This window comes from Peromyscus maniculatus, chromosome 16 (genome assembly GCF_049852395.1).
Source record: "Peromyscus maniculatus bairdii isolate BWxNUB_F1_BW_parent chromosome 16, HU_Pman_BW_mat_3.1, whole genome shotgun sequence".
Lineage (NCBI taxonomy): Eukaryota > Metazoa > Chordata > Mammalia > Rodentia > Cricetidae > Peromyscus > Peromyscus maniculatus.
This window is the reverse complement of record NC_134867.1, coordinates 41,772,407-41,783,901: the sequence shown is the minus strand read 5'-3', so window position 1 is coordinate 41,783,901 and position 11,495 is coordinate 41,772,407. Positions and strand designations below refer to the sequence as shown.

The following is an 11,495-nucleotide window of genomic DNA, read 5'->3' as shown; positions in this document are numbered from 1 at the left end:
AGTTTCCAGGAAACTAGTGTGGTTCAGTAAACTAATCTGCATGGTGACTTAAAGGGACTTGACAGGTAGACTCCACACTAGACTGAACTGGTTAGTAGGCAGTTTAAAAAAAAAAAAAAACAGTCTGAAGACATAGACTTTGTATTGAAACTCAGAGACGAAGTCCGACTCTCCCTCTTCCCTTTGGTGCAGGAAGGTAGCTTAATCAGAGTGCTACCCACAGAGGCAGGAGTTAGGCTGGACCTTCACATAGAGCAGGAGATACTGAGGCTGCAGGAGCAGAAGTCATCAGGCAGGATGGCCAAGCCTCAAAGGATAAGAAGGGTAGAACATTAAGTAGGGATCCAGTGCTAAGGGAAAATTCCAAAAAAAAGCAGAATACACGCAGAATGAAACTCAGTAGAAGAGTGGCGAATACGAGAGACAGCAATGGCATTTCTGAAGGTTTCAAGAACATCATGTGATGTCTTGTTATGATACGGCTCCAGAGGGGCCTTGGCGGGTTTGGACCAAGGTGCCCCACAGTGCCCACAGGCATGCCATGCAGACGGCAGGCAGCGGCGTGGCTTGGTGGAAAGTCGCTCACACCATGCAGTCCTGCATCCACATGGAAAGTTTTATGAGGGGGAGAGAGAGAATACAGGAAGAGAGAGAGACAGACAGAGACAGAGAGAAACAGAGGTGAGGTGTGCGCAGCCTCGTGGAGAAGAGAGAAGGAAAGAGGAAGAGGAAGAAGGAGGTGGGGACGGTTTTTTCCTCTGAAAAAGGGCTGTATGTCAGGATGCAGGGGCAGGCCAGAATGCCAACACATCTTGCTGTGGGAACTAAAGAGGTGTGGATGGCTTCAGATGTGTGGCAAGCACAGATGAAAAGATTCTGGGGAAGGCAGGTAATAGGGAGGTCAGCTATTATCTCAGCCCAGACAGGTTTGACGCTAACATCTTTGGTTCATCTCATTACAAATGTCCTTCCTCTTCTCCCCTGCTGAGAGCTGTGCCCCTTTCTCTTGGGTGTATGGACATTCTAGATCACTAAAGTTTGTGGGAGGTGCATACCTGGGTAATCAGGTGGGGAGTTAGTTATGGTATAAATGACTTCGGAGGACAAATTATCTTACTTGACATACACGTCACAATAAAAACAGTGGCCCCTCCCATTAAGAGTGATACATGATTTTCCTCTAATTAAATCTAGGCTGGTCTTCATGACTCACCTAATGGATGGAATGTGACAAGATGGAGGCCGCAGCCTGCCTGGATCTCTTAGAAACTTGATCTTCAGATAACTTTCTCTTTAAACCCCACCAACTAAGCTCTAAGAAGCCCAAGCACTTGGACAGGAACGAGGCACTCCAGGTGAGCTCCGGGATCACAGCCAACATCAGCTGCTGCCACTCGTGGGAGCCAGCCATCCTTAATGTTCCCCCACATGAGCCTTGGGGTAACCACACGGAGACACTGCAAAGGATAACTACTGAGACAAGCTCTTCTCAAGCCTCTGGCCCAAAGAATCGTGGTTTATGCTCTGGAATTTGGAGGTATTTGCCATATAGCAATAGCTAACCAGATGCCCTGCTTCGATGACACTCTTAACTGGAAGAAATCACCTTCCTAAGTTCCTACACAGGCCAATCAAACTAACGATGGTAAGGCTGGCAGATCAAAAAGGCTGCTCAGTACAGACTTCATTTGGAGGTCAGTCTGCTAGTCCTTTGTTGATATCAGCCAACACGATGTTCCCAAAAGCCAGATTGGACCAGCCAACTCTGGGCCACTTCACCATAAGCTTGGGAAACAGGTTACACCAGCCACTCTGCCCTGGAGCCAGAGGCAGCACAAGAACTCTTCTTGCCTGTGGATCTGAGGTCCCTTTTCTTCATACCTTAGAAATCACATAAACTCATTTCTGCCCACTCTTGCCCCGCATGTTGCCAGGATGAACAAGGAAGAGAAGAAGAAATATGAAAGGCTGAGACTATAATGCAAGAAACTGAATGACTTTAATAATTACACTTTAGCAGAAAGCTCTTGAGACATGGCTGATAAAAAAGAAGTTCAGCTCCTATGCTACAACTGAGAAAATAATAGTCACCAGGGGAAAACCTCAAAGCTACATACAGTATTAAAATGTCTGATTGGGGGCTGGCAAGACAACTCAGTGGGTGGAAGTACTTGCATCCAAACCTGATGTTGAGTTCAATCCCTGAGCCCACATAGTACAAGGACAGAACCAACTCTAATTCCAAACACGTGCTGTGGCTGCATCTACCTATGTACCTCTCTCTTGCTCCCCCCTCAACATTTATCAAAAATAAAAAATAAATACATAGATGATATAAAACATTGGATTCTACTATATTATGCAAATAGATCAGAACAATAGGAACAATAATAATATTAAAATAGGTGATTTTAATTAATGAATGTTTCCTGGCTAGAATGCTAGTGCATAGTTTCCAATTTACTAGATATGGTCCAGTTTTATTTAATCAGTGGGTTTACAGAATAGCAATAACTTAGTGGTGTGGGAGAAATAGATATTATAGGTGATGATGACATACTGTAAACTATTATTTGTGTTTTAATAACGGATCTCTTTCCTGGTTGTTTGAATTATTTGAACAAAAAGCAAGTATGAAGACAATTGATCATATTTGTCTTTGATAAAGCTGCCATATAAACACCATTTATATAACCACCTGTGGCATGCATCAGCTTTAATTCTTAGACCAAACGCAGTATCCCATTTTATGATGGACGACAGTGAGGCTGAGAGAGGCTAAAATTACACTGGACTACTTGGTTAATAACTCCCAGAACTGAGCTTCAAGTCCAGATGGTGATGACTTCCTAGGAAGATTGTTGTGTTTTCATTTTGACTTGCTGTTTTCTGTTGCTATAGACACAAAGATGTATACGCCTTTTAATTCCTGTGTATTTCGTCCTTGAACTTGCACAGAAACAAACCCTGAGCACCCACAGAAAAGGCAATATTGACAGGAGTAAAGCCTGAAAACAAGCTCCACAAAAACACCCTTGAGTACCAAAAAGGTACTTTTTCTCTGTAGGACAGAGAAAAGAAATGACCTTTTCTCCATGCCAAAAATTCAAACTTCCCCCAAAAGAAACTGAAAAACTGCCTTGTGCAGAGTAGGCAAGCAATAGATGTGTGTCAGTTTGTCTTTTAAGGATTAAAAAAACAATTGGTTAACCTTACTAGAGTTCTGTTTCCAACAGAGTTGATTTATTTTTTTCTGCTAATAACTGTGTGGAGGTTTCTGTGCCTTTGTTCCTGATGAACCCAATGCGAATATGAGATCCTAAGTTTACCTGACAGCTTTAATCTCACAGACTCACAGCTGCAATAGCCAAGATATAATAATTTCATGATTATTCCCAGTTAAGTAAATTGAAATTAAATCCAATTGGCAGTATAAGGCCACCTCATATCTTCTGGTGGATACAAGGTTTTTGTTATTCTAATTATATCATTTATATGGATGGCTTAAAAAGAAGGAAATAAATGATTTCATATTAATAAATTCATATTAAGTTTAAAAACAGACTTTACACTTAAAATCTAGAGTTGATCAAATAAGACAAAAGAGATTAGAAAGAAATAAGCATGTATCAAATAAATGAATTCATTATGTAATATTCTGTTCCGTTACTCCATCTAGTTATATATAATACATCCATTTATTTGATCTGATTATGTAACACATAGTGATATGTACATCTATAAGTCCATACAGATATAATGGATTTACTTATCTGATATTATTATTATTATTATTTTTTTTTTGTTTTTTCGAGACAGGGTTTCTCTGTGTAGCTTTGCGCCTTTCCTGGAGCTCACTTGGTAGCCCAGGCTGGCCTCGAACTCACAAAGATCCGCCTGGCTCTGCCTCCCGAGTGCTGGGATTAAAGGCGTGCGCCACCACGCCCGGCTACTTATCTGATATTATATGCTTAATATATTTTGTGTACTTTAAGCAAATCTTGCCAAGAATATTCACTGAAGTGTTAATAAAAGGTGTCTGTAAATTGCAGGATTCTAGATAACTTGATTTCTTTCTGTTTATTCATGTCTGAATCATTCTGAGTTTTCATAAGTGAGTATATTTTTGTAAAAAATTTTTCAAAAATAAAAACCACACATCTGTATAACAACCAGCCAACTATATTCTATTTCAAACTTTACATCAAACAGGAACTATCCATTGAATATATTATGTGCCCAATATATGGATACCATGGTATTTTTCCAAACTCCTGCTCTCTCTTCATAAACCCATGACTAAGTTAACAGCAACTTGTTGAGATCAGGCTGTGCCCTGCCCTAAGGTACTCCATATCATGTGAAACTCATTTTTCACACTGTGCCTTGCCTTGAGAGACTGTTTCCCAAGCAGCTCTTGCCTCTCCTTTGAGGATGCAGGATGACCCTGCACCTGGGTGGACCTGTGATCACACCATCGGTCTGGCACCACTCCTGGGGCACAGACTGATAAATGACTAGTCCCTATAAATTTATTAGGGCAAATTGGGGCTATAGGAGCACATAAACTTGTATCAGAAAAAAAGAAAAAACAAAAAGCCGGGCCTCAGTACCAGACACACTGGACAGAGAATAGGATGTGACTCCCTCTCCTGCACCTGCTCAAACAGTGGACACCCTAATGTAATAGTTCTAGTTTGTGACCCCAATAGCATGTCTAATGGACAATGAGGGATGAAGCCTGCGGACTCCAGAGAGAGAGAGAGAGAGAGAGAGAGAGAGAGAGAGAGAGAGAGAGAGAGAGAGAGAGAGAGAGTTCAGCCAGATTCCTTCCAAGCAGCAAAGCCTGTACACCTTTAATAACAGGAGTGAGCAAGATGGCTCAGCCAATGAACGTGCTCGCCACCAAGCCTGACCACCTGAAACCCGAGTAGCAGAAAGGGAACTGACTCTTACACATTGTTCTTTGACCTCCACATGCGCTATTAGATAGCAGTTTCTCCTGAGATAGAAACCTTCCATCTAAAAGGCAAGCAAACAAACAAAAACAAAACAACAACAAAAGAAACCTTCCATCTTGGAGGGATGTCAAGACAGTGTATGTGTGTGTGTGTGTGTGTGTGTGTGTGTGTGTGTGTGTGTGTGTGTGTGTGTGTGTGTAAAATAGGATATTTTAAGACAGGATTTTTGTTGTTTATTCGAGACAGGGTTTCTCTTTGTAGTTTTGGTGCCTATCCTGGAACTCCCTCTGTAGACCAGGCTGGCCTCGAACTCAGAGATCCGCCTGGCTCTGCCTCCTGAGTGCTGGGATTAAAGGCATTAAGACAAGATTTTTAAAAGGAGGTAAAATAGGATGCTCTAAGGGGGAGCTCCCTAACACACAGGATGTTTACAGGGAAACTTGCTAAGCTCATGGGGTAAGCAACTCCTGGTTTCAGGAAGTTTCTGAAACTGACCAGATTCTCTAGGGCAGTGGTTCTCAACCTTCCTAATGCTGAGACCCTTTAAGGCAGTTCCTCATGCTGTGGTGACCTCCAACCATAAAATTATCTTCATTGCAACTTCATAACTGTAATGTTGCTACTGTTGTGAATCATAATGGAAATACCTGTGTTTTCTGATGGTCTCTGGTGACCCCTGTGAAAGGGTCGTTTGACCCGTGAAGGGATTGCAACCCATAGGTTGAGAACTCCTCCTCTAGGCCCTTCTCTCCCCCAAGCATGGATAAAGCAGTAAAGACAGCTGAGACAGACTCTCAGATAAGCTGAGCTACCTAGAAGCAGCAGAAACCAGCCAGGCTGCTTGAAAACGGACTCCGGCCAACAGAGCTGTCCAGCCAAAGGACAGTCTCCAACCGATGGAGCTCCCTGCAAGCTGTGTGGTGTGTCCAGGGTTTCCATCGCTGAGTCATTTCTGTTCCCGTAAGGAACCCCCTCACCCACAGTGCCGTAAGGAACCCCAATCACACTCAGCGGATCACTTAGTTGCATTGGGGTAGTACTGTTACCTCCTTCGGCCGTCATTTCCCCGTCTAGGGAGAGAAGATGTTTCTTCCCAGGAACAGTGTCACACAACATGCCCTGTGATATGACACCCCCCCCCAATAAATGTGATTTTAAAAATAATAAATGGCTACGGCACAAAGAGAACCGTGGCGGGGAAAGGCTAACTTCGTTCCTCCTGGTGCACAAGGGGACTGATTTCTTCCCGCCAGCTCTGAAGCGCTCTCATGTTCATGCAGTTCCCTGAAGGTCATGGGGCAGATGGCCTTCGACCTGTGGAGCATCAACTAATATCATGAGTGTTGTCCAAAGAGCTTTTGGTCTTGCTGGGGCCTGTGCCTAACTGCTTATGCACCTACCTATCTCACCATCATGGTGATGGCCCCACCAACCCGTTGTCTATACCATCTGGTGTGTGTGTGTGTGTGTGTGTGTGTGTGTGTGTGTGTGTGTGTGTGTGTAGGGACCAACTGCCGCAGTGACTTTAGCTCAGTGTCTGCTGTTGATGTTGCCTGTTTACTCGCTACCTGCCTATCCTGTTTACCCTTCTGGACATGTCATCCACTTGTCTACTCACTGTCCTGACCTGATCCTGCCCTTTCACCTGAGCAGCTGGACTCAGTTCTGCTGCTTTGCGCGCAAACCCATAACCCAGCATTAAGTCTGACTCAGCAGCAGCAGCAGTAGCAGCAGCCTCTCCAGCAGAGCCAGATTAATTAAATTGTTTATGTAAGATTCAGCTCTGCCATGCTGTCATAATGATTACAGTAATACGTCTAAGTGGTTGGTAGCGGGAACTCAACTCGGAAAAGCAGAAGTGTTTAGGTAACATAGGGCATAGGGCAGGTTCCTAGGAAACAAATCCTGAAATGGCCGTCTTGGACATGGGAAGTTCCCGGATCATCAGGAACGACAGCCATAGGAAGTCAAGAAAGAGCAGAACTGGACTGGGGAGAGCTGTGATGCAGAACCTGCAGATGTCTCCACCAATCCTGAAATCTCCGGAGTCGAGATGGCACTTAGAAATTCCTAAATGTGATGGTCCCAGTGGCGCACATCTTGAATCCCAGCACCTGCGAGGCAGAGGCAGGCAGATCTTTGAATATGAGGTGAGTCTTGTCTACAGAACAAGTTCTAGTTCAACCATTGCTACCTAGAGACGTCCTGCATCAATCAATATCAACCATTTCAATCAATCGATCAATCAACACCAACATCCCATGAAAATTCAGGGACTGTTAAGCTCCTGAACCCTCTGAGTGGTTATTAAAGTCAGCTATCCTCAGGTTTGTGACATGAGTGAGGCAACTTCCTTCTGCCAAGGGTAATTTCTGGAGAATTCCTGGACAAGTCAACCCTGAGCTGAGCCTTGTCCTCCCAGAAGCTGAAGGCATGGGGGTGCCTGCTGCCCCATCACTGCCGGGAACCAGGTAATAGGAGTACCACGTCCCAGCAGTCATAACACACTTGATTATGTCAATCAGAGTCACTTGTTCCATACATTTATTTGCTATGAGGACAACTCCTTGGGTTCCGTTAATCTTTCTTTTTTTCCTTATCACTAGCTTTCAGTTCCCCCTCCTCCTCCTCTTCCTCCTCTTCTTCCTTCTTCTTGTCGTACTGTCTCCTTACACAGTCCTAGGCCGCCCTTAAACAACTCAGTCCTTCTACTTCATCTCTCAAATGCTGGGATGACTGCCATGTGCCACAATGCCTGGCTAGAGATACCCATCCCAATCTCCTCCTCTCTTACCTCCATCCAGTGCTGAGGATGAAACCTGGGGCTTCATGCTTAGCAGGCGAGTGCTCCCCCACTGAGCTACAGTCTCCTAGGATTCGGACTGGCTTCGTTCGGTTCCTGGGAAACTTGACAAAAGGAAAGGTAGTGATCGTTTATTGCCAGCATCACAGCATATCTCAAGGCCATTTCTGTCACTCACTGTCTCAGTCAGATAGGGCACCTTGCATCTATCTGACTTTAGACTGCCCATGTCCTCAACCCACACCTCTGTGCTCCAGGTTGCTAACATCTCAGGGCAGCCCAGAATCTCATCTCCCAGCGATCTGTTGTCACCCTCTCCTTCCAGATCAGAGTAGTTATGTCTGTCGCTTTATCATTACCAGCGATAATGGGCTGAGCTTGGCAGGTCATGCCTCTCATCCCTACACTAGGCAGGGGGAGGAAGGAAGAGCATAAACTGCATACCAGCAAGAACCTCTCTCAACAGACAGACAAAATAACGGAACAAGGGCATTAAAGAAAATATTCCCCAGTGATGCTTGTTGGGAGACAGTAAGGTAGACTATATTCAGGACTATCATGATGGCCACAGGAGATTTCTGCAAAGGGATTTTACAGAGGAAGAGAGAGAGGGAGCATTAGATGGCATCAACTCCTACCTAGATCATGGGCAAGTGAGAACTGATAGGAGTCAGGTAGGGTTAGTAGATGGAAGAATTACTTAGAAAGCATTCGGCTTAGTGGGGCTCTTATGGCTAGATCAACCCACCAGGATTCTCGTTGAAAACAGTGGGTAGAGATTAGACATCACCTAAAAGATAGTGGAAGAAAAAGAACTACATCAGAGATGCAAAGTACCCAGATGTTGTAGGCAAGGGGGTTCTTGCTAAATTGACTTGGCAGAGCTCTTTGCAAAGACTGGATTTTCTAGGGGACGGATTAGGAGATGGACCAAGTTTGACCAAGCGAAAAGTCATTATCAGGGCCCTCAAAGACGCTTGGTGGTGAACCCATTGCTTCCTGCTCAGCTGTGAAAAGTAAGTGCTATTTCCTCCTGGTGAGTAAGTTCAGTTCCCCTTCAGGATGCTGATTCTTTTGTTCTCCTGTCAGCAAAAGGAACCCTAAGTAACTTGCACAGCATTTAGAGCTGGAAATGCAGCGGGGCTAATAACACACTCCCCTTTCAAATAACCTCCCATTGCTATAACTGGGGACGAGAAGTGGGAGGCTGGCGAGGGGCAGGGGGGTGGGGGGGAGTGAGGACCAAGCTTCCATTCGGAGCTGCTTCTTCTTCTCATAGGGTAGGTTTTACAGCTGTGTGTGGGGGTGGGATAGGATGGGGGAGTCATGGTAACATATCTGGTCATTAACTTAGGGTATAACCCCCGTTCTGCAACGTGGAGACCATTCTGTGCAAGATATCATGTACAAGTTGATACATGTCTGTTCTTTCCAAGGCCATCTTATTACTCTCGAGTCAACAGCTTCTGGAGGTGTGGCTTCGGAGGGGTCCAGTAAGACAAGTCTCTTTTTCTGCAGTGAGGTTATTCCAGGTTGGAGACTACGAGCCCTCAGATATTGATGCTGCTGAGGCTCTGTGGGCAAGAAAGCAAATGTCCACCCATAACAGGTTTGGTTGTAGTAAGATGAATCACTTTCGTTATCCCAGCGCCTGACGGATGCTCTATCAGCAGGAGCTCACCCCAAATTTCTGTGGCTGTCAGGTTAGAGAGCTGGACTTGTTAAATGGAAGCACATGGTATGGGCCTATTACAGTCACAATGGCCACGTGGTTCCTTAAGGCAGGGTACCACACCCTGGTTGCTGGTTGGAATGCTGTCTCTCCTATCAGCAGACTGGGTCCCTTTGTTTATTTGATCATCTGGTGCCTAACTCACAGTGGGTGTTTCCTGGTAGGTATTCACACATAATAATCCTTCCCATAGGCTTCATCATGTGCTTTCCACAGCCTCCCTCTTCCCAATCTTTTAAACGGTCTCCTTCCAAGGTCACGGCCTCCCCACCAGACCGACATCATTGCCCATGGGTTTAATGTTCATTATCAACTTGAATCTACTTCTCTCACACAAAGCAAAAGACCAGGTACATGAGCCTGAACTCTTCTCCAATAGAGTTCCAGTCATCAAATGCCTTAAGGTTGCCCTTGATTGGGGCTTAACTCAAAATTCATTCTTGTTTCGATTTTAATGTAGTAAGTTTCCCTCACAGGGCGCTGTTTGGGGAGGTCATGAAATCTCTAGGTAGGGAGGAAGTGGGTTAGAGAGAGGCAGGCCCTGAGGGCAAAAGCTAGCCTCACTTCGAGTTCTTCCTTCTATCTCTGCTGAGGTCAGCTGCTGAGGTAAGTGAGTAAGCCACTCTGTTCGCTTCCCACTGCCGGAGCTGCCCACCACATGCACCCCTTCCCAACCACGAAGGACCGTATCACCTGAATGGTGCCCAAATCCACCATTATTCTCTCAAGACTGTTTGTCAGGGCTTTGGTCACAGGACTGTGAAAGTAATGAATACAATTCTGTTCTGCAAAGGCTATTCCTAAATGAGTAAAAAGACAAGCCATGAGATGTCAGGCCTGGTAGCCTCCATCTGGAACAACCCTAGCACTTGGAGGCAGAGGCCGGAGGAGCGGGAAGGTCATCTTCAACTGTAGGAGACCCTGCTGTTTCAATACACACACACACACACACACACACACACACACACACACACACTGGAGGTGGGAGGAGGAAAGAACACAATTCATGGACTGTAACTTGTGAATCGTGTGCTTGATGATGAACTTACATCAAGAATAAAAGAGTTTCAAAAATCAACACTAAGAACCAGTTCAAGGGGCTGGAGAGATAGCTTAGCAGATAAGAGTGCACACTACTCTTGCCCAGGACTACACAGAGAAACCCTGTCTCAAAAGAAAGAAAGAAAGAAAGAAAAACTAAACAAATAAAAAGAATGTGTACTACTCTTGCGAAGGACCAGAGTTCAGATCCCAGTACTTACAACTGGCAGCTTGTAATTCCGTGTAACAACAGCTTAGTGGATCAGATCAGATTCCCTCCTCTGGTCTCCATATAGGCACCTGCACTCAACTGTACACACATAAACATAAACAAATAAAACAGTTCAACATACAAATGGAAACTTTTTAAACATTGGCTTTCACCATAGCCAAAATAAATACCCTCGTGGTAAGCAAATATGTGAGAATTTGCCTAGCATCCTTAGAAAAGTACAGGTTTGAATCACAGTGAGACACCACCATTCACCCATTAGACTGGCTTTAGAATTAGTCACAAGGATGTAAGAAAAATACTGTAATTTTATATACATTTTTTTAGTGGGAATGCAAAATAATATTACTGTTTCCGAACACCACTGGGAAATTCTTTGTAAATGTACACAACCCTACTCAGATATTTCATTGAAAAAGAATACCAGAAAAAAAAAATGATTAGAGATTTCCAGTTTAAAAAGAGGCTAAACATTTTCTAGCAGGAACCAACTGTTTGATCTTACTCCAAAACCAGTATTTAAAAATCAGTTTGGACATAATATAGACCATCTGTTTAAAATAGCTTTCTGATGATGTCACTAAAAATTGATATGCCTAGAAATGCATGGGAAAAAAGCTGGACTGGACTTCAAAGGGCTCACATGGTAAACTGTATAAATTGTATTTCTTTCTCTTCACACCTTGAAATACCATTTAAGTGAAGGGTACAGAGAAAACCCCCCAC

The 11,495-nt window shown here is 44.3% G+C and overlaps 1 long non-coding RNA gene across 1 annotated transcript; it reads right to left on the bottom strand.

Moving 5' to 3' along the window:
- Positions 1-1,987: 1,987 nt before the first annotated feature.
- On the bottom strand, positions 1,988-10,653 carry LOC121823205 (uncharacterized). Its single transcript, XR_006064585.2, has 3 exons — positions 8,403-10,653; positions 7,756-7,868; positions 1,988-7,075 (listed from the first exon to the last, which is right to left on the bottom strand). It is a non-coding gene; the product is annotated as an uncharacterized LOC121823205 (long non-coding RNA).
- Between the last annotated feature and the right edge of the window lie 842 nt (positions 10,654-11,495).